Below are 24,036 nucleotides of genomic sequence, written 5' to 3' on the forward strand. Positions count from 1 at the left end.
CCTCATATCAGGGAGATCATATGATAGTTGTCTTTCTCTGCTTGACTTATTTTGCTAAGCATGATATGCTCTAGTTCCATCCATGTTGTCGCAAATGGCAAGATTTCATTTCTTTTGATGGCTGCATAGTATTCCATTGTGTATATATACCACATCTTCTTGATCCATTCATCTGTTGATGGACATCTAGGTTCTTTCCATAGTTTGGCTATTGTGGACATTGCTGCTATAAACATTCGGGTGCATGTGCCCCTTTGGATCACTACATTTGTATCTTTAAGGTAAATACCCAATAGTGCAATTGCTGGGTCATAGGGCAGTTCTATTTTCAACATTTTGAGGAACCTCCATGCTGTTTTCCAGAGTGGCTGCACCAGCTTGCATTCCCACCAACAGTGTAGGAGGGTTCCCCTTTCTCCGCATCCTCGCCAGCATCTGTCATTTCCTGACTTGTTGATTTTAGCCATTCTGACTGGTGTGAGGTGATATCTCATTGTGGTTTTGATTTGTATTTCCCTGATGCCGAGTGATATGGAGCACTTTTTCATGTGTCTGTTGGCCATCTGGATGTCTTCTTTGCAGAAATGTCTGTTCATGTCCTCTGCCCATTTCTTGATTGGATTATTTGTTCTTTGGGTGTTGAGTTTGCTAAGTTCTTTATAGATTTTGGACACTAGTCCTTTATCTGATATGTCATTTGCAAATATCTTCTCCCATTCTGTCAGTTGTCTTTTGATTTTGTTAACTGTTTCCTTTGCTGCTGGCACCACTTGAGTTTAAAGAGCTTATGTGAAAAAAGCTTTCTTCTCTCTTGCAGAAAGCTTGAGCCTGCACTTAGTTCAAAGTGGTAGATAGAAAGGCTTACGTTAAGTGGTTTGGAAAACCTGGTTATGTTGCAGATATGATCAGTGGAGGGTTGAGTTTATCTTCTCACCTCTTTTAGTATTAAAACAAACTTCCACTTAGGTCTTTTTTTGATGTTGTTAAAGATTTATTTATTTGGGAGAGAGTCTGTGTGTGCAGGGTTGGGGGAATGGGGGTGGCAGAAGGAGAGAGGCAGGGACAGGGAAAGAAGCTGACTCCCCTGAGCATGGAGCCCGACTCAGGGCTCAATCTCACAACACTGGGATCACAACCTGAGTCGAAATCAAGAGTTGGATGCTTAACCAACTGAACCACCCAGGCACTCCTTCCCATTTAGGTCTTTAATCCATTTTGAGTCTTTGTATATAGTGTCAAAAAGTGGTCCAATTTTATTCTTTGACATGTAGCTCTCCATTTTCCTAGCACCATTTATTGAAGAGACTGTCTCCATTGTATATTCTTGCTTCCTTGGTCATAAATTAATTGAGCATATAATTTGGGGTTAATTAAAAAAATTCCCATTAACTGGGCTTAGCAATACAAATAATAATAACAGCAATTTCCAGGGAAAATGGTGGAGTAAGAGGACCATAATCTTGTCTCATCCCAACGCACACCTAGCTAACACAAGAAGTACCCAGCAGTTTGATGCTATTGCACCTCTGATAAATCCCTGGGAAACAGAAGAACAGCACCCAGCAGTCTGATGCTATCACACACCCCTGGCAAATGCCTGGTCTGACTCAACTCAAGCCCAAGGCAGCCCCAGACTGGCACAACAACATAGGGATCAAACTCTGCCCCCACAACAGAAGGAGAGAGCCATGCTTAGACTATTGCAAAAGCCACTCAATTACAACAGCAGGGCACATGGCAATACACATAAGAGACACCCCTGAAGAGTAAGTTCTGGTGAACAGGGCCCTTCAGGACCTTTTCTTCAAAAGGCCACTACTTTCAAGAGCAGGAGACATAACTGAATTTTGAAACACATAGATAGACACAGGAAGTCAGACAAAATGAGGAGAGAGAGGAATACGTTCCAAATGAAAGAACAAGCCAAAATCACAGCAAGAAACTAAATGAAACAGAGATAAGAAATATGTGTGATAGAGAGTGTAAAGTAATGGTCAAAAGATACTGGACTTGAGAAGAGTTGGGGACCTCAATGAGACACTCAAGAGATAAAAAACACATGAAAGAACCAATCAGAGATGAACAGAAGAACTGAAATTAAAAGTACACTAGATGGAATAAATAGTAGACTAGAGGAAGCAGAAGAATGGATAAGCAACCTGGAGGACAGAGTAATGGAAAGCAATCAAGCTAAACAGGAGGGAGAAAAAGTAATAACAGAAAATGAACACAGGGAACTTAGCAATACTAGCAAGCATTTTAACATTCACATAGATGTCCCAGAAGAAGTGAGAACAGGGGGCAGAGAATTTATTTGAAGAAGTAATAGCTGAAAACTTCCTGAATCTGGGGAATGTAACAGAAATCCAGATGCAGGAGTCACAGAGAACCTTTAACAAAAGCAAATTAAGAAGGTCCACACAAAGACACATAGTAATTAAAATGGTAAAAAGTAATGATAGAGAATTTTACAAGCAGCAAAAGAAAGCAATTTAGAATTACAGAAATTAATGCACAATATAGCAAGACCAGACACTCCTTCTCCATGTACCACTACATTTTTCTTAGTAACACCTACTACCAACTTACATATTATTTATTCATTTATTATTTGTATCTTATTCATTTGAATTTAAGATGTAGAAATTTCACTTTGTTCACTAATGTTTGCTTAGTGCTTAGAACAGAGCCTGCAAAATAGTATATGTAGTATCAGTAATCTTTAGTGAATGAATGCATAGGCTCCTACTATTAACTCAGTTCTTTATTCACTGTTAAGTTTTATTTCAAAGGATTGGCATATATAGATAGGAAAGGAGAAAGGATGAGTTTTAACGGTCATTTTTGGATTTGTGTTTCAGTGTATGCATATGCTTGGGGTGAAGAAGGTTAAACTTTCCTGTACAAGAAACACTTTGCACTATTCCTAGGGAGAATGAGGCACTTAAGGGAAAGGAGAAAAACTGGCTCAGATGTCTGAAAACAATCCTATTATTTATGGTTAATAGCTATCATTCATGCTTAAATTCCACTTAATACCACAATTACAGAACTTAGATATGATTCAGTGTCTCACTTTGCAGTTTTTATTACAATACTGAACTATACACAAATACTGTTTTTATATTTTATTGCTCAAAAGATACTGTCATAACTTAAAAAGAGGTAAAAACCCTAAGCAGGAGTATCATTCCTACTTAATTCATAAGTCTTAAATAATTTGTATTTGTCCTATTAGCAGAGGGGGATCACAGATTCTGAAAAGTAGCACTTTCTCATTCTTAACCAATCATTAGCAAGTTTGAAAATCAGCAAATGAAGAGATTAGAAGCTCAGTGTTATCATTTACTGGCTCTCTAACTTGCTTGTACCTTAATCACCTGGGGGTGCTTCTTAACACAAAATTGCTGAGCAGCATCCCCAGCATTTCTGATTCATCAGGTCAGGAGTGAGGCCTAAGAATGTGCATTTCTAGTAAGTTGATGCTGCTTTTGTCTCTCAGCTCCACCCTCCACGCTCTTCCTTCCCTCCTCCAATACTGGAGCTGGGACCCATCCAACCAGCCTCTGCTTTGCCAGCTCACTCCCTCTGAGGCTCCAGGAACAGACTGCAAGGCTGGAGCAGGAAGAAGGGACCAGCCCTTTCTGTCTGCCTCCTCCGGGATTTCCATACGCTCGTGGCTCTGGATTGCCTTAGAAACGCCACTTCCTTCTGGCAATAGCAGTTCCTTTCCAGAGCATCGGCCAAATGCAGTATGCAATTCTCCTAGAATTTCCAACATAAACTTCACTGTGCACCCCTTCCCCAGAGCCACCAGCCAGCTGAAGCCTCCTTTTCAGGGGTGTGGATTCTAGGCCTTTTGAGTTCAAAGATACCAGAAGCAGCTGGATAGCATTTCTTATTTTGCATTAGCTATGTGTAGCCCCAAATGAAGGGACATATAACCCACCAGAATGGCATAAAGATTACTTTAAACTGAAGACATCTGAGATATAGCAAGATGAAGAAAGAAGCCTTTTCTGAGTTGCCCTTATCTGGTTAAAGGCAGAACTTTCTGAAAAGAAGCTGCCATACGCCCCTTGCTGCCAGCTTCCAGCCAGGAAGGAAACAAATGTTTAGCACTCAGATGGGCCACAGCGTAATCAAACATCAGAAGCAGCCATATGTATTTAACACAGAAGTCCTATTTCTCACTTCCCCTTTTCCTGATATACAAACCTCTACTCCTGGTTGTTCAGGGAGTACTCCCCAAACTTTCATATTAATCTGCTGTCAGTTAATTCACAGGCTCCTCAAGCACCTAAGCTGGTAGAGGAAAAGTTCTTCGTAAGAGTACTTTAAGACTTAACTCTGGTTATGTTTCCCAGCCCATGAAATGAGGATGATAATAGGTTGCTATGATGTTTAAAGTAGCTACATAACATAGAGCACAAGTCATAATCTTTTCACTGGTATAGGGTCAAGCCTCAATTCTGATGACTGCTGATTAATCAGGGTAGTGGCTGCTGAAAACTGGGGTAGTTGTGGCAATTTCTTAAAACAATAAAAAAGTTTGCTATATCTACTGACTCTTTCATGAATGATTTCTCTGTAGCATGAGATGCTGTCAAATAGCATTTTGCCCACAGAACTTTTTCCAAATTGAAGTCAATTCTCTCAAACCCTGCTGCTGCTCTATCAACTAAATTTATGTAATATTCTAAATCCCCTATTGTCACTTCAACATTCCTCAAAGCATCTTCATCAAGGGTCCATTCCATGTCAAGATTCAAGATGGCTACATACACAACAGATTTTCAATGTAGATGAAAAATTCTTATATTGGAATGTTTTCAATTTGCCCAGGTCTATCAGAGGATTCAGTAGCTATGGCAGCTGTAGCCTTAAAAAATGTATTTCTTAAATAATAAGACTTGGAAGCTGAAACGAATCCTCAATCCATGGGCTACACAATGGATCTTGTATTAGCAGGCATGAAAACAACATGCATCTCATTGTACATTTCCATCATAGCTCTTGCATGAACAGGTGCACTGTCAATAAGCAGTCATATTTCAAAACGAATCTTTTTTCTGAGCAGCAATTTTCAGCAGTGGACTTGCAATATTTGGTAAAACTATGTTGTAAACATTTTACATTTAGACTTTGTTGCTCCATTTATAGACCACAGGTAGAGTAGATTTAGCATAATTCTTAAATGCTTTGGGGAGTTCCACCAAGATGGCAGAGAAGTGGGGGACTTCTTTACAACCGGTCCCTGAATTTAGCCAGAAATCTACCAGGCCACCCTGAACCCACCCATGAAATCAGCCTGAGATGTAAGATTATATGTCTGGATCTCCACAGGGGCAGAGGATCATCAGTCAAAAGGTACACAAGATGTAGATGGGATTGTGCAGACAGATATCAGAGGATAAACAGAAGAGGGAGGGAGCCACCAGAAGCAAGCCACTGGAAAGTAATACACCAGTACAAATGTGCCCTGCACTTGGGGACCCACAATAGCTTGGAGACCAGAGGCTGCAAGACCGGAAGGGACTGATAACGGGGCTCAAACAGAACAAAGGGGCTTAAGGGGCAAATGCTGGGGGCTGGGTGGTTGCAGGTACAGACCTAAGGCCATGGTCCAGGGACCGGCTGCAGCCATCACTGCCAATCAGGGAGGGACTCGAGTCAGTGGTCCCTGGGGCTGGTGGCTGGGTGCTGCTGCAGCCAAGAGGACCCAGCTTGGACTGGAGCCCATGGTCCTGGGAACGGCAGCCACCTTGCCCGCACCAGGATCACTCTCAGTTTTGGTGGCATGGGATACAGAGACAAGTGGGGGCCTCGGTCAACAACTGAGAGGCTTTCTGGGGTGTGCACTGCCTGTGGGAGCTTAAAATCCATGAAAACACATTTAGAGAAATAAATAATGCCATGAAACATTCCAATGTCACAGTTATAGGGATCCCTGAGGGGGTGGAGAGAGAGAGAGGACTAGAAGGTATAGCTGACCAAGTCATAGCTGAAAACTTCCCTAATCTGGACTATGAAATAAGCATTTGTGTCCTAGAGGGAGAGAGACTCCTTCCCAAGATCAAGGAGACCAGATCTACCCCCAGGCATGTAATAGTAAAGCTCGCAAATCTTAGGACCAAGGAAACCATTTTAAGGGCAGTTAGGGGTAAGAAATTCCTTAGGCACAGAGGGAAAAACATCAGAATAATGTCAGACCTGACCACAGAGATCTGGTAAGCCAGAAAGGGCTGTCAAGACATATTCAGAGTACTAAATGAAAAGACTATGCAGCCAAGAATTCTTTATCTGGCAAGGAGCTTCCAGGACTGGCAGAAACAGAAAGAATGTGACCACTAAGCCAGTCTTGCAAGAAATATTAAGGGGGGTTTTACAAAAGGATAAAGACCCAAGAGTGATATAGAACAGAAATATACAGAGACAATCTATAGAAATAAGGACTTCAGAAACAATAACAATAAAATCTTATCTTTCAATAATCACTCTAAATATGAATGGTCTAAATGCTCCCATAAAACGGAATGGCTGATGACTGGATAAAAAGATAGGATCCATCCATATGCTATCTTCAAGAGACTTATTTTGAACCTAAAGATACATCTAGGCTGAAAGTGAAGGGATGAAGAACTATCTTTCATGCCAATGGACCTCAAAAGAAAGCTAGGATAGCCATTTTCATATCAGACAAATTCAATTTTAGGCTAAAGACTGTAGTTAGAGATACAGAAGGACACTATATCATTCTTAAAGGGTCTATCCAACAAGAAGATCTAACAATTGTAAATATCTATGCCTCCAACATGGGAGATGCGAACTACATAAGCCAACTGTTAACCAAAATAAAGAGACATATTGATAATAATACATTAATTTTAGGAGACCTCAACACTCCACTCTCCGCAATAGATCATCTAAGCAGAAAATCAACAAAAAAACAAAAGCTTTGAATGAAACACTGGACCAATGGACCTCACAGATATATACAAAACATTCCACCCTAAAACAACAGAATACTCATTCTTCTCGAGGGCACATGGAACTTTCTCTAGAATGACCACATATTGGGTCACAATTCAGGTCTCAACTGATACCAAAAGACTGAGATCCTTCCCTGCATATTCTCAGACCACAGTGCTTTGAAACTGGAACTCAATCACAAGAAAAAGTTTGGAAGAAACTCAAACACTTAGAAGCTAAAGACCATTCTGCTCAAGAATATTTGGGTCAATCCGGAAATCAAAGAACTTAAACAATTCATGAAAACCAATGAGAATGAAGACACATTGATCCAAAACCTATGGGATATGGCAAAGGCAGTCCTAAGAGGGAAATAACCTAGCCATCCAAGCCTCACTCAAAAAAAAAAAAAAAAAAAAGAAAAATCCCAAACAGACAAAATATCTTTACACCTTAAGAAACTGGAGAATCAACAACAAATTAAACCTAACTCATGCATGAGATGGGAAATAATTAAGATTAGAGCAGAGATTGGGGTGCCTGGGTGGCTCAGTGGGTTAAAGCCGCTGCCTTCGGCTCGGGTCATGATCTCGGGGTCCTGGGATTGAGTTCCACATCGGGCTCTCTGCTCAGCAGGGGGCCTGCTTCCCTTCCTCTCTCTGTGATCTCTTCCCTTCCTCTCTCCTACTGTGATCTCTGTCAAATAAATAAATAAAAAAAAAAATGGGCAGAGACATGAACAGACACTTCTCCAAAGAAGACATACAAAAGATGGAATGGCAAAAATTGACAAGGCAAGAAACAACAAATGTTGGAGAAGTTGTGGAGAAAGTGGGAAAGTGGAACCCTCTTGGTGGGAATGCAAGTTGGTGCAGCCACTTTGAAAACATTGTGGAGATTCCTCAAAAAATTAAAAATAGAGCTACGCTATTAAAAATAGAGCTACCACAAAGATACAGATGTAGCGAAAAGAAGGGCCATATGTACCCCAATGTTCATAGCAGCAATGTCCATAACAGCCGAACTGTGGAAAGAGCCGAGATGCCCTTCAACAGATGAATGGATAAAAGAGATGTGGTCCATATACACAATGGAATATTACTCAGCCATCGGAAAGGATGAATACCCAACTTTTGCATCAACGTGGGTGGGACTGGAGGTGATTATGCTAGTGAAATAGGTCAAGTAGAGAAAGTCTATTATCATATGGTTTAACTTATTTGTGGAAAATAAGGGATAGCATGGAGGACATTAGAAGAAGGAAGGGAAAAGTGAAGATGGGGAGAAATCGGAGTGGGAGATGAGCCATGAGAGGCTATGGACACTGGAAAATAAACTGAGGGTTTTAGAAGGGAGGGGTGGGAGGAAGGGTGAGCCTGGTGATAGGTACTAAGGAGGGCATGGATTACATTGAGCACGGGTGTTATACATAAACAATGAATAATGGAACACTACATCAAAAACTAAGGATGTACTGTATGGTGACTAACAGAATAAAAATAGATAAATAAATAAATAAATAAAAATAAAAACATGCCAAAGGCCTTGGGATTTTTATAACAGTAAATGGATACTGGTTTCAACTTAGAGTTACTAGCTGCATTAGCCCCTAACAAGAATGTAGGTCTGGCATTTGAAGCTTGAAGCCAGGCATTGACTTATCCTCTCTGGTTAGTAAAGTTCTAGATGGCATCTTCTCCCAATAGAAGGCTGTTTCATCTACATTGAAAGCCTGTTTCTTAGGATAGCCACCTTCATTAATGATCTGAGCTAGTCTTCTGGATAACTTGCTGTAGCTTCTGTATCAGTACTTGCTGCCTCATCTTGGACTTTTATGTCATGGAGATGGCTTCTTTCCTTAAACCTATGAACCAACCTCTGCTAGCTTCAAACTTTTCTGCGGCTTCCTCACCTCTGTCAGCCCCCAGAGAACTGAAGAGAGTGAGGACCTTGCTCTGGATTAGGCTTTGTCTTAAGGGAATGTTGTGAATGCTTTGATCTTCTGTTCAGACCACTGAAACTTTCTCCATATCAGCAATAAGGCTGTTTCACTTTCTTACCATTTGTGTGTTCACTGGGGTAGCACTTTTCACTTCCTTCAAGGACTACTCCTTTAGCATTTGCAACTTGGTTAACTGTTTTGTGTCAGAGGTCTAACTTTCACCCTGTCTTGGGTTTCAACATGGCTTACTAAGCTTAATCATTTCTAACTTTTTATTTAAAGTGAGAGATGTGTGACATTTCCTTTCACTTGAACACTTGGAGGCCACTGCAGGGTTATTAGCCTAATTTCAAATTGTTGTGATTTGTAGAATAGGAAGGCCTGAGGGGATAGAGAGGGAAAGAGAGAGATATAGAGAAGTGGGGGGTGCAGAGGAATGGCTGGTAGGTGGAGCTGTCAGGACACACACAAATTTATCGATTAGGTCTGTGGTCTTATATGCGCACACTTTGTGGTGGCCCAGAACAATTACAATAATAGCATCAAAGATCAAAAATCACAGATCACCATAAAAATACAGTAATAATGAAAAAGTATGAAATATTGTGAGAATTGCCAAAATATAACAAGAGACATGAAGTGAGCAAATGCTGTTGGACAAATGGCACTGACAGATCTTGATGGTTGCCATAAACCTTCAATTTGTAAAAAACACAATATCTTGGGAGTCAATAAAGCAGTACACTATAAAAGGAGGTATGCCTATACATAGTTTTGACTAATTGTCCTATTTTAAAAGTATAACTCAACTCAATTCTTTCCTTTTGAACTACTGTAATACATATCACTCTAGAAACTGATTTCTACAAACTGAACCTGTTAAATCATTTTTCTCAGCAGGTTTTGCAAGGGAAAAAACAACTCACCTCCAAAAACATGTTGTATAGGTTTGGGGTAAGACAGTTCAGCTATAGCTGCCAGGGAAGCTTCTTTTCTAAGACTGCAACCAATTTTTAAATAATTAGACCTAGGTTTGTTTATGAATTTCTGTATTTTAAAAAAACAAGTAACTACACAGATTCTATTTGATAGCTCAGCCAACTCTGAAAAACTGCTTAGAGTGGAGTAATCTTATTAGTCTGGCTGTTAAATAAGAACAAGAGATCAAAATTGTTGAAGGGGAAGGGAAGAAATTACTTTATCAGGGAAACAAGGTCAGAATGGCTAAGCTGCCATTGAATATCCCTTGGCTGGTCAAGTTGGCAGATGCTGATCATAATTCGGCTTTCAAATGTCAAACACAAGTATACAAAGTAAAAAAAGTAGAATAAAGGATCAGAGGTCTAGGTCTCCACATATAGAGCCAATTTCTTCTCTAAATGATATATCTTGTACCAAAATGGAGTATGTTTACATAATTAATAATTTAACTTCCGTCCAAAAGGTAACCTATGTACAGAGAATAAGAGAACTCATGTTCCCCCACATTCTATAAAATGTTAACTTTCATTACTACACGTAGAATTTGGGGCACAACTGAAGTTTAACATATTCTAAAACAATTAAGCTCAAGCTTTTCTAAAAAGGACACATACATATTCACAATCCATGAACTGCACCAGACAAAAAGCTCTCTGGGTGTTTATCTTGCATTCCTTTTTTTTTTTTCTTTTCGAGAGAGAGAGAGCGTGCATGCATGCACACACTTGTGTGCATGACTTGGGGGGAAGGTCGGGGGGGGGGGGAAGAGAGAGAATCTTAAGCAGGCTCCATGCCCATTGTGGAGCCCAAAGCCGGGCTCAATCCCATGACCTAAAATCTAATCCCATGACCCAAGATCAAGAGTTAGATGCTTATCTGAGCCACCCAGGTGCCACTATCTTCCATTCCTAAAGTGGTATCAGAGAAGTCTTCACTTCCAAATAGTTTGCTTCAAAGAATGGTTAACTGATTCAGATCTAGACATGTGAAGAATATAGATTATTATGATTCAACTATTATCATGTCTCAACTCCTCCAACCTCTTTGTCCTATGACAAACAACAGGTGTGTGTTGCTCTTCTTCTTTTTTAACTACTTCATCCCTGTCAACTATTTATACCGATGATGCCTGAAATTATTTTCCTTTTATCCTTTATGTTTTTAGAACATTGTGTTCAGTTCTCTCTTTCATATGTTTGGTATCTACCTATTTTTCCTGGAGTGGCACCGTGCTATATGGCATGACTCCACGGAGCACAATTTTATAGAATAGATAGAACTGTAGCTATGGAAGCCATGGAAAGTCCCCCCACAAAACCTCTTAAAGAGACCAGTGGGGCTAGGCCATGCAATTTTAGACTCAGAATATCAATATCTTCCTTGTATCCACTCCTGTGGATGAAAGGCACTGTTTAGAGCTTTAAAATACTGTGGGTCATGATGGTGGAAATTGTAAAAGAAATTCATTATTTAATATGTTTCAACTCACACACCTTTTTCGCGCACAATAACTCATCAGGAGGAATGAGAAGAAATGTCTGGGTACTCCCACTTAAACATCTCTTTCAACTTCACCTCATATTCTCTGTAACGAATTCATCATTTCCCCTCTACCAATATGCCTGTATCTGTAGAGACAGCATTACTCCAGTCTCACCCTCAACTCAAAAATACCAAATGATTTAAAACTCTTCTTTTTCTTAACTGACAAATTAACTGTCATCAAATCTAACATTTAAGAGTGGACCAGATTTTTGCCATCATTGCTTAAGGGTAAGAGATGGAGGTGAGGGGGTGAAATTACCTGACTTATTTCTTTTCTCATTGTATAACAACAGAAAGACTGTTGGGGTACCTGAGTGTCTCAGTCATAAGCATCTGCCTTCAGCTCAGGTCATGATCCCAGGATCCTGCATCATGGGAAGCATGCCCTGCATCGGGATCCCCTGCTCAGTGGGAAGCCTGCCTCTCCCTTTCTCACTCCCCCTGCTTATGTTTCCTCTCTTGTTGTTTCTCTCTCTGTCAAATAAATAAAATATTTAAAAAAGAAAGACTTACAGACTGTTTTTAAAGGCTTTAAAGGCTTAAAGATTGTTAAAGATTGGGAAGGTGAAAAGAAAGCCAGAGTAGCAATACTCATATTGGGCAATTAGACTTTAAGGCAGACATTTTAACAAGAACAATATATAATAATAAAGGGGACAATCCAACAAGAAGGTATAACAATTGTAAATATTTGTTCACCCAACATGGGACACCCAAGTACACAAAACAGCTAATAACAAATATAAGGGAACTAATGGATAATAATACAATAATGGTATGGAACTTTAACACCCCACTTACATCAATGGACAGATCATCTAAGCAGAAAATCAAAAAGAAACCATGGTTTTGAATGACACCTTCGACCAGATGGATTTAACATATATTCAGAACATGCCAACCTGGGGAGGAGTCAAGATGGCGGAGAAGTAGCGGGCTGAGACTACTCCAGCTAGCAGGAGATCAGCTAGATAGCTTATCTAAAGATTGCAAACACCTGCAAATCCATCAGCAGATTGAAGAGAAGAAGAACAGCAATTCGAGAAACAGAAAAACAACCATTTTCTGAAAGGTAGGACTGGCAAAGAAGTGAATCCAAAGCGAGGGGAAGATAGACCCCGGGGGGAGGGGCCGGCTCCCGGCCAGCGGTGGAGCAATGGAAAACAAAATCAGGACTTTTAAAAGTCTGTTCTGCTGAGGGACATCGCTCCAAAGGCTAAACTGGGGCGAAGCACACACGGGGTCAGCGTGGCCTCAGGTCCCGCAGGGTCACAGAAGGATGGGGGGTGTCTGAGTGTTGCAGAGCTTGCGGGTATTGGAACAGGAAAACCGGCTACAGAGACAGAGCCGACAGTAAGCTCACAGCTCGGGCTTACCTTGAACCGGTCGCAGGCTTGGTGAGCTCGGAGCACGGCCGGAGGTCAGGCAGAGGGGAGTTACTGGGCGCTGTTCTCTGAGGGCGCACTGAGGAGAGGGGCCCGGGCTCTCGGCTCCTCCGGGCTGGAGACCAGGAGGCCGCCATTTGTATTCCTGTCCTCCGGAACTCTACGGAAAGCACTCAGGGAACAAAAGCTCCTGAAAGCAAACCCGAGCGGATTACTCAGCCCGGCCCCTGGTAAGGGCGATGCAATTCTGCCTGGGGCAAAGACACTTGAGAAGCCCTATACCAGCCCCCTCCCCCAGAAGATCAACAAGAAATCAGGCCAAGACCAAGTTTACCTACCAAGGAGTGCAGTTTCAATACCAAGGAGAGCAGCAGAATTCCAGAGGAGGAGAAAGCAAAGCACAGAACTCATGGCTTTCTCCCTGTGACTTTTTAGTTTTGCAGTTAATTTAATTTTTTTCTTCTTCATTTTTTTTCTCTTCTTCTGCTAAAATTTTTTTTAACTTTTACCCTTTTCTTTTTTAACATTTTTAATCTAGTTTATCTAATATATATATTTTTTCTTTTTTATACTTTTCTTTATTCATTTTCTTTTCTTTCTTTCTTTTTGAACCTCTTTTTATTCCCTTTCGCCCCCCTCACGATTTGGGATCTCTTCTGATTTGGTTAAAGCACATTTTCCGGGGGTTGTTGCCACCCTTTTAGTATTTTACTTGCTCCTTCATATACTCTTATCTGGACAAAATGACAAGGTGGAAAAATTCACCACAAAAAAAAAAGAACAAGATGCAGTACCGAAGGCTAGGGACCTAATCAATACAGACATTGGTAATATGTCAGATCTAGAGTTCAGAATGACAATTCTCTAGGTTCTAGAGAACCGGGCTCGAAAAAGGCATAGAAGATATTAGAGAAACCCTCTTGGGAGATATAAAAGCCCTTTCTGGAGAAATAAAAGAACTAAAATCTAACCAAGTTCAAATCAAAAAAGCTATTAATGAGGTGCAATAAAAGATGGAGGCTCTCACTGCTAGGATAAATGAGACAGAAGAAAGAATTAGCGATATAGAAGACCAAATGACAGAGAATAAAGAAGCTGAGCAAAAGAGGGACAAACAGCTACTGGACCACGAGGGGAGAATTCGAGAGATAAGTGACACCATAAGACGAAACAACATTAGAATAATTGGGATTCCAGAAGAAAAAGAGAGGGGAGTAGAATGTATACTGGAGAGAATTATTGGGGAGAATTTCCCCAATATGGCAAAGGGAACGAGCATCAAAATTCAGGGGGTTCAGAGAACGGCCCTCAAAATCAATAAGAATAGGCCCACACCCCGTCACCTAATAGTAAAATTTACAAGTCTTAGTGACAAAGAGAAAATCCTGAAAGCAGCCCAGGAAAAGAAGTCTGTAACATACAATTAGATTGGCAGCTGACTTATCCACAGAGACCTGGCAGGCCAGAAAGAGCTGGCATGATATTTTCAGAGCACTAAATGAGAAAAACATGCAGCCAAGAATACTATATCCAGCTAGGCTATCATTGAAAATAGAAGGAGAGATTAAAAGCTTCCAGGACAAACAAAAACTGAAAGAATTTGCAAACACCAAACCAGCTCTACAGGAAATATTGAAAGGGGTCCTCTAAGCAAAGAGACAGCGTACAAGTGGTAGTTCAGAAAGGAACAGAGACCATATATAGTAACAGTCACCTTACAGGCAATACAATGGCACTAAATTCATATCTCTCAATAGTTAGCCTGAATGTTAATGGGCTAAATGCCCCAATCAAAAGACACAAGGTATCAGAATGGATAAAAAAAACCAAAACCCATCTATATGTTGCCTCCAAAAAACTCATTTTAAGCCCGAAGACACCTCCAAATTTAAAGTGAGGGGGTGGAAAAGAATTTACCATGCTAATGGACATTAGAAGAAAGCTGGGGTGGCAATCCTTATATCAGATCAATTAGATTTTAAGCCAAAGACTATAATAAGAGATGAGGAAGGACACTATATCATAATCAAAGGGTCTGTCCAACAAGAAGATCTAACAATTTTAAATATCTATGCCCCCAACGTGGGAACAGCCAAGTATATAAACCAATTAATAACAAAATCAAAGAAACACATCAACAATAATACAATAATAGTAGGGGACTTTAACATTATCCTCACTGAAATGGACGGATCATCCAAGCAAAAGATCAACAAGGAAATAAAGGCCTTAAACGACACACTGGACCAGATGGACATCACAGATATATTCAGAACATTTCATCCCAAAGCAACAGAATACACATTCTTCTCTAGTGCACATGAAACATTCTCCAGAATAGATCACCATCCTCGGTCCTACATCAGAACTCAACCGGTATCAAAAGACTGGGATCATTCCCTGCATATTTTCAGACCACAATGCTCTGAAGCTAGAACTCAACCACAAGAGGAAGTTTGGAAAGAACCCAAATACATGGAGACTAAACAGCAACCTTCTAAAGAATGAATGGGTCAACTGGGAAATTAAGGAAGAATTGAAAAAAATCATGGAAACAAATGATAATGAAAATACAACGGTTCAGAATCTGTGGGATACAACAAAGGCAGGCCTGAAAGGAAAATATATAGTGGTACAAGCCTTTCTCAAGAAACAAGAAAGGCCTCAGGTACACAACCTAACCCTACACCTAAAGGAGCTGGAGAAAGAACAAGAAAAGAAACCCTAAGCCCAGCAGGAGAAGAGAAATCATAAAGATCAGAGCAGAAATCAATGAAATAGAAACCAAAAAAACAATAGAACAAATCAACGAAACTAGGAGCTGGTTCTTTGAAAGAATTAATAAAATTGATAAACCCCTGGCCAGACTTATCAAAAAGAAAAGAGAAAGGACCCAAATAAATAAAATCATGAATGAAAGAGGAGAGATCACAACTAACACCAAAGAAATACAAACTATTAGAAGAACATACTATGAGCAACTCTATGCCAACAAATGTGACAATCTGGAAGAAATGGATGCATTCCTAGAAACATATAAACTACCACAACTGAACCAGGAAGAAATAGAAAGCCTGAACAGACCCATAACCAGTAAGGAGATTGAAACAGTCATTTAAAATCTCCAAACAAACAAAAGCCCAGGGCCAGATGGCTTCCCAGAGGAATTCTACCAAACTTTTAAAGAAGAACTAATTCCTATTCTCCTGAAACTGTTCCAAAAAATAGAAATGGAAGGAAAACTTCCAAACTCATTTTATGAAGCCAGCATCACCTTGATCCCAAACCCAGACAAGGATCCCATCAAAAAAGAGAGCTATAGACCAATATCCTTGATGAACACAGATGCGAAAATTCTCACCAAAATACTAGCCAATAGGATTCAACAGTACATTAAAAGGATTATTCACTGCGACCAAGTGGGATTTATTCTAGGGCTGCAAGGTTGGTTCAACATCCACAAATCAGTCAATGTGATAGAACACATCAATGAAAGAAAGAACAAGAACCATATGATACTCTCAATAGATGCCAAAAAAGCATTTGACAAAGTACAGCATCCCTTCCTGATCAAAACTCTTCAAAGTGTAGGGATAGAGGGCACATACCTCAATATCATCAAAGCCATCTATGAAAAACCCACCGCAAATATCATTCTCAATGGAGAAAAACTGAAAGCTTTTCCGCTAAGGTCAGGAACACGGCAGGGATGTCCATTATCACCACTGCTATTCAACATAGTACTAGAAGTCCTAACCTCAGCAATCAAACAACAAAAGGAAATTAAAGGCATCCAAATTGGCAAGAAGAAGTCAAATTATCACTCTTTGCAGATGATATGATACTATATATGGAAAACCCAAAAGACTCCACTCCAAAACTGCTAGAACTTATACAGGAATTCAGTAAAGTGTCAAGATATAAAATCAATGCACAGAAATCAGTTGCATTTCTCTACACCAACAACAAGACAGAAGAAAGAGAAATTAAGGAGTCAATCTCATTTACAATTGCACCCCAAACCATAAGATACTTAGGAATAAACCTAACCAAAGAGGCTAAGAATCTATACTCAGAAAACTATAAAGTACTCATGAAAGAAATTGAGGAAGACACAAAGAAATGGAAAAATGTTCCATGCTCCTGGATTGGAAGAATAAATATTGTGAAAATGTCTATGCTACCTAAAGCAATCTACACATTTAATGCAATTCCTATCAAAGTACCATCCATCTTTTTCAAAGAAATGGAACAAATAATTCTAAAATTTATATGGAACCAGAAAAGACCTCGAATAGCCAAGGATATTGAAAAAGAAAGCCAAAGTTGGTGGCATCACAATTCTGGACTTCAAGCTCTATTACAAAGCTGTCATCATCAAGACAGCATGGTACTGGCACAAAAACAGACACATAGATCAATGGAACAGAATAGAAAGCCCAGAAATAGACCCTCAACTCTATGGTCAACTAATCTTCGACAAAGCAGGAAAGAATGTCCAATGGAAAAAAGACAGCCTCTTCAATAAATGGTGCTGGGAAAATTGGACAGCCACATGCAGAAAAATGAAATTGGACCATTTCCTTACACCACACACAAAAATAGACTCAAAATGGATGAAGGACCTCAATGTGAGAAAGGAATCCATACAAATCCTTGAGGAGAACACAGGCAGCAACCTCTTCGACCTCAGCTGCAGCAACATCTTCCTAGGAACATCGCCAAAGGCAAGGGAAGCAAGGGCAAAAATGAACTATTGGGATTTCATCAAGATCAAAAGCTTTTACACAGCAAAGGAAACAGTTAATCAAACCAAAAGACAACTGACAGAATGGGAGAAGATATTTGCAAACAACATATCAGATAAAGGACTAGTGTCCAAAATCTATAAAGAACTTAGCAAACTCAACACCCAAAGAACAAAGAATCCAATCAAGAAATGGGCATAGGACATGAACAGATATTTCTGCAAAGAAGACATCCAGATGGCCAACAGACACATGAAAAAGTGCTCCATATCACTTGGCATCTGGGAAATAGAAATCAAAACCACAATGAGATATCACCTCACACCAGTCAGAATGGCTAAAATCAACAAGTCAGGAAATGACAGATGCTGGCGAGGATGCGGAGAAAGGGGAACCCTCCTACACTGTTGGTGGGAATGCAAGCTGGTGCAACCACTCTGGAAAACAGCATGGAGGTTCCTCAAAATGTTGAAAATAGAACTGCCCTATGACCCAGCAATTGCACTACTGGGTATTTACCCTAAAGATACAAACGTAGTGATCCGAAGGGGCACGTGCATCCGAATGTTTATAGCAGCAATGTCCACAATAGCCAAACTATGGAAAGAACCTAGATGTCCATCAACAGATGAATGGACAAAGAAGATGTGGTATATATACACAATGGAATACTATGCAGCCATCAAAAGAAATGAAATCTTGCCATTTGCGACAACATGGAGGGAACTAGAGCGTATCATGCTTAGTGAAATAAGTCAAGCGGAGAAAGACAACTATCATATGATCTCCCTGATATGAGGAAGTGGTGATGCAACATGGGGGCTTAAGTGGGTAGGAGAAGAATCAATGAAACAAGATGGGATTGGGAGGGAGACAAACCATAAGTGACTCTTAATCTCACAAAAAAACCCTGAGGGTTGCTGAGGGGAGGGGGTTGGGATAAGAAGGGGTGGGGTTATGGACATTGGGGAGGGTATGTGCTTTGGTGATTGCTGTAAAGTGTGTAAACCTGGCGATTCACAGACCTGTACCCTAGGGATAAAAATATATGTTTATAAAAAATAAAAAATTTGAAAGTGAAAAAAAAAAGAACATGCCATCCTAAAACAGAATACACATTCTTTTCAAGTGCACATGGAACATCCTACAGAATAGATCACATATTAGGCCACAAAATAAGCCACAACAAATTTAAAAAGATAGAAGTTATAGCATGTATCTTTTCTGACCACAATGCTATGAGACTACAGGTCAATCGCAAGGAAAACTCTGGAAAGACCACATACACATGGAAATTAAATAGCGTGCTATTAAACAATGAATGGGTCAACCAGGAAATAAAAGAAGAAACACAAAATTAAATGGAAAATAATGAATACTGTTATGCTGAAAATAAATAAAAAATAAATTAAGGAAAAAAAGTAAATGGAAACAGATAAAATTGAAAACATAATGGCTCAAAACCTTTGGGATTCAGCAAACAAGGTTATAAGAGGAAATTTTATAGCAATATAAGCCTATCTCAAGAAGCAAGAAAAATCTCAAGAAAGAAAAAATCTTAAGCAAGAAAAATCTAAACAACCTAACCTTACACATAATGAAGCTAGAAAAAGAACAAGAAAAAACTGAGTTTACTGAATTAATGAAGCCTCTTGCTCTCCTAAGCCAAAAGAAGATATAACTTTGTTGCTATTTTTAATTGTCACTTAGAAAAACAGAAATGGAATGACAAGCTCAAATGAATAAACCAGTGGCATATGGACCAAAAAAAGAAAGAAAGAAAGGAAGAAAGAAAGAAAGACCTAAAACCAGCAGAAGGAGGGAAATAATAAAGATTAGAGCAGAAATGATACAGAAACTTAAAACAAACAAACAAACAAAAAAACCAGAACAGACCAATGAAATCAGGAACTGGTCCTTTGAAAAAAAATCAGTAAGTTGATAAACTTCTAGCCAGATGTGTCAAGAAAAAAAAGGAAGGACCCAAATAAATAAAATCACAAATGAGAGAGGAGATATAATAACCAACACGACAGAAAAGAATATTATGAAAAACTAAAGTCAACAAATTGGACAATCTAGGAGAAATGATTAAATTTCTAGAAACATATATCCTACCAAAACAGAAAAAGGAAGAAACAGAAAATTTCAACATACCAATTACCAGCAAAGAAATGGAATCAGTAATCAAAAAACTCCCAACAAACAACAGTCCAGGTCCAGATGCCTTCACAGATGAATTCTACCAAACATTTAAAAAGTTAGTACCTATTCTTCTCAAACTGTTCCAAAAAATGAAAAAAGAAGGAAAAACTTCCAAATTCATTTCATGAGACCAACATCACCCTGATACCAAAACCAGGTAAAGCCCTAAAAAGGAGAACTACAGGCTAATAACTCTGATGGACATAGAAGCAAAAATCCTCAACAAAATACTAGCGAACTGAATCTAAGAATACATGAAAAAAATCATTTATCATGATCAAATGGGATTTATTCTTGGGGTGTGAGGATGGTTCAACATTCACAAATCAATAAACATAATATACCACATTTATTTAAAAAAAAAGAAAGAAAGAAATGATGGGGTGCCTGGATATTTCAATTGGTTGAGAGTCCAACGTTTGATTTCAGCTCAGATCATCATCTTAGGGTCATGACACTGAGCCCCATGTTGGGCTCTGCACTCAGTGGGAAGTCAGCTTTGAGATTCTCTCCACCACAACTGCTCTTCCCCTACTCGTGTACGTCCATGCTCTTTTAAAATAAGTAAATCTTTAAAAAAATAGGGTAAGAACCATATGATCATTTCAATGGACATAACATCCACTCATGATAAAAACCCTCAACAAAGTAGGTTAGAGGGAACATACCACAACATAATAAAGGCCATATAGGAAAACCCCACAGCTAACATCATCCTTAATGGGGAAAAACTGACAACCTTTCTCCTAAGGTCAGAAACAAGACAAGGATGACTCACCACTTATATTCAACAGAGTACTGGAAGTTCTGGCCACAGCAGTCAGAAAACAACAACAACAAAAAATAAATGGATCTAAATTTGTAAGGAAGAAGTAAAACTACTATTTGCAGATAATATGGTCCTATGTATACAAAATCCTAAATATTTCACAAAAATCTGCTAGAATAAATTCAGTAAAGTTGTAGAATATAAAAATCGATGTACAGAAATCTGTCACATTTCTATACAGAAATAATAAATCAGAAGGTGAAATTAAGAAAATAATCCCATTTACAACTGCATCCAAAATAATAAGATACCTAGGAATAAACCTAACCAAAGAAGTGAAAGACCTGTATACTGAAAATGAAAAAAGACTGATAAAAGAAATTGAAGGTGACACAAAGACGTTGATATTCCATGCTTAGGGACTGGAAGAACAAATATTGTTAAAATGTCCATACTATCCAAAGTAGTCTATAGATTCAATGCCATCCCCATCAAAATGCCAATAGCATTTTTCACAGAAATAGAACAAATAATCCTAAAATTTGTATGAATAGTGAAATATTTCTTTCTCACTGAATAGTGAAAGAAATCTTGAAAAAGAGAAGCAAAGCTGGATGCATCACAGTTCTGGACAGGTTATACCACAGAGCTGTAGTAATCAAAATAGTATGGTATGGCACAAAAATAGACACATATATTAATGGGATAGAAAACCCAGAAAAAAAAAAATCCTACAATTATATAGTCAACTAATCTTTGACAAAGAAAGAAAGTATATCTATATCTTCAAAAAATGGTATTGGAAAAACTGGTCAGCTACGTACAAAAGAATGAAACTGGACCACTTTCTTACACCATACACAAAAATAAATTCAAAATGGATGAAAGACTTAAATGTGAGACCTGAAACCATAAAAATGCTAGAAAAAAGCATATGCAAGAATTTCTTTGGCATTGGTCCCCTGAGGCAAGTGAAACAAATGTAAAAATAAACTATTGGGCCTTCATCAAAATAAAAACTTTTGCACGGCGAAGGAAACAACAAAACTTAAAACGCAACCTAGGGAATGGAAGAACACAGTGCAAATGACAGAGGAATAAAGAGTATCCAACATACATAAAGAACTTATAAAACTCAACACCCAAAAAACAAATAATCTAATTAAAAAATGAGAAGACATGAACAGATGATTTTCTATAGAAGACATATAGAAGACTAACAGACATATGAAAGATGTTCATCACCATTTATCATCAAGAAAATGCAAATCAAAACTACAATGAGCTATTACCTCACACCTGTCAGAACGGCTAAAATTAAAAACACAAGAAACAACAGGTGTTGCTGACAATGTGTAGGATAAGGAATCCTCATGCATTGTTCGTGGGAATGCACCCTGGAGCAGCCACTCTGGAAAACAGTATGAGATTCCTCAAAAAGTGAAAAAAAAAAGTTCCCTATGTCCAGCAATGGCACTACTGGGTATTTATCCAAGGAATACAAAAACACTAATTCCAAAGGATACATGCACCCTGATGTTTATAGCAGCATTGTTTACTATGGCCAAGATAATGGAAGCAGCTGAAGTGTCCATCCATTGACGAATGGATAAGGAAGATGTGGTGTACACACACACATAAACACACACACACACAGACACACACACAGGAGTATTATTCAGCCATAAAAAAAGGAAATCTTGCTATTTGCAATGATATAAATCAAGCTAGGTACTATAATGCCAAGTGAAATAAGTTAGTCAGAGGAAGAAAAACACCAAATGATTTCACTTTATCTAGGGAACTTAAGGAACAAAACAAATGAGCAAAGGGAAAAGAGAGAGAATGACAAACCAAGAAAACATTCTTAACTACAGAGAACAAACTGGTGGTTATCAGAAAAGAGGCAAGTGGGGGGACAGATGAAGTAGGTGGTGGGGATTAAGGAATGCACTGGTCATGATAGGCACTGAGTGACTGAAATAAAAACTTAAAAAAAAAACACTTTTATAAGCAATAATAAAACTTTTGTTAGTTACATATAGTAAAATGTTCAGAAAAACATATGTCATTATAAAATTTAGGTGAGCACTGGAAATGTTAAGGTATTATAGGCCTAGGGCAGAGGTTAAGTAATTAAATAGGACTCTGCCTATCTTTCAGCAATTAGATATTTCTCTAAAAAGATATCTTTACTTATTTTCACATTATTCTTAGCAAGAAAACGAAGAGCTTTCTTGGCTTTTTGTTACACAAATTCAAAAAAAGAAAAACAAATACAGTGCTCGTCACTCTGTTGTGTATTGATATAAACTGATATAAATGAGAGCACAAAGCATTAAAATTATAGTTAAGGTAATTCTACCCAGCATTGATTTACACTGCTGTACATTCTTTGTGTTACACTTCTGTGTGTTTCAAGTATGTATGGATTCAGTTGGAAAAGAGAGCTAACGGATCCTTTCTACGAGAAAGGTATTTTTTTTTAAAGATTATGTTTATTTGACAGGGAGAGAGAGCGAGAGCATGCACATGAGCAGGGGGAGGAGCAGAGAGAGAGGGAGAAGCAGACTCTCTGCTAAGCAAGGATCCCGATGCAAGGCTCAATCCCAAGACCCTGAGCTCATGACATAAGATGAAGGCAGATACTTAACCAACAAAGCCACCCAAGCATCCCACTAAAGGTATTATTATATAGATTTTAAGAGGAGGAAACTAAGGCTCAGAGACTTAGCCAAGGTACTAGTGGCACAGGGTTTGGAACTCAGGTCAGCCTGATTCCAAGTCCATTCTGTTTATACCAAATTTCTCTCATTTAGCACATAGTTAACAATCTATTTGCATATTATCACTAATTTTATGTTTGCCATATATCTTCTTCATTACTTTGCCATCTCAGTCATAATCCTCAAGATTATGTTCCATGTCAAATCTAAACTCCCCTGACAGGCTCTCAGGCCCCGTTTTAATGAGGCCCAACTTGTACCACTCATTCATGCTTACTACTCTCCAGTCATTCCCATCAAATGGTCCAATATAAAACGTACTAAAGAGAGGGAAGCGTTAAGATGACAGAGGGGTAGGAGACCCTAATTTTGTGTGGTCCCTGGAATTCAGCTAAATAGTTACCAAATCATTCTGAACACTTGTGAAATCAATGGGAGATCTGAGGAAAGAATTGCTATAATCCTACAAATAGAAAAGCAAGCACTTTTTGGAAGATAGGAAGTGCAGAGATGTGAATCTTGAGTGATATATCGGAAGATACGGAGGAGCGGAAGGAGCTTGCTTAAAAGGCTACCACAGGGGCACCTGGGTGGCTCAGTGGGTTAAGCCGCTGCCTTCGGCTCAGGTCATGATCTCAGGGTCCTGGGATCAAGTCCCGCATCGCGCTCTCGGCTCAGCAGGGAACCTGCTTCCTCCTCTCTCTGCCTGCCTCTCTGCCTACTTCTGATCTCTCTCTGTCAAATAAATAAATAAAATCTTAAA

At 39.0% G+C, this 24,036-nt stretch overlaps 1 protein-coding gene across 2 annotated transcripts in view; it reads right to left on the minus strand.

The window, feature by feature from the left end:
• Positions 1–24,036, minus strand: part of NUDT6 (nudix hydrolase 6) — a 47,457-nt gene that overhangs the window by 6,905 nt on the left and 16,516 nt on the right. Inside the window, exon 1 of one of the 2 annotated variants that reach the window (XM_059378107.1) lies at positions 12,817–12,974. The exons of the other annotated variant lie outside the window; for it this stretch is intronic. The gene's annotated coding sequence lies outside the window, so the exon portion shown is untranslated. Of the gene's footprint in view, positions 1–12,816; positions 12,975–24,036 lie in introns of those variants that run through there. 2 annotated transcript variants of the gene reach the window in all.

This window comes from Mustela nigripes, chromosome 1 (assembly GCF_022355385.1).
Source record: "Mustela nigripes isolate SB6536 chromosome 1, MUSNIG.SB6536, whole genome shotgun sequence".
NCBI classification, from domain to species: Eukaryota; Metazoa; Chordata; class Mammalia; order Carnivora; family Mustelidae; genus Mustela; species Mustela nigripes.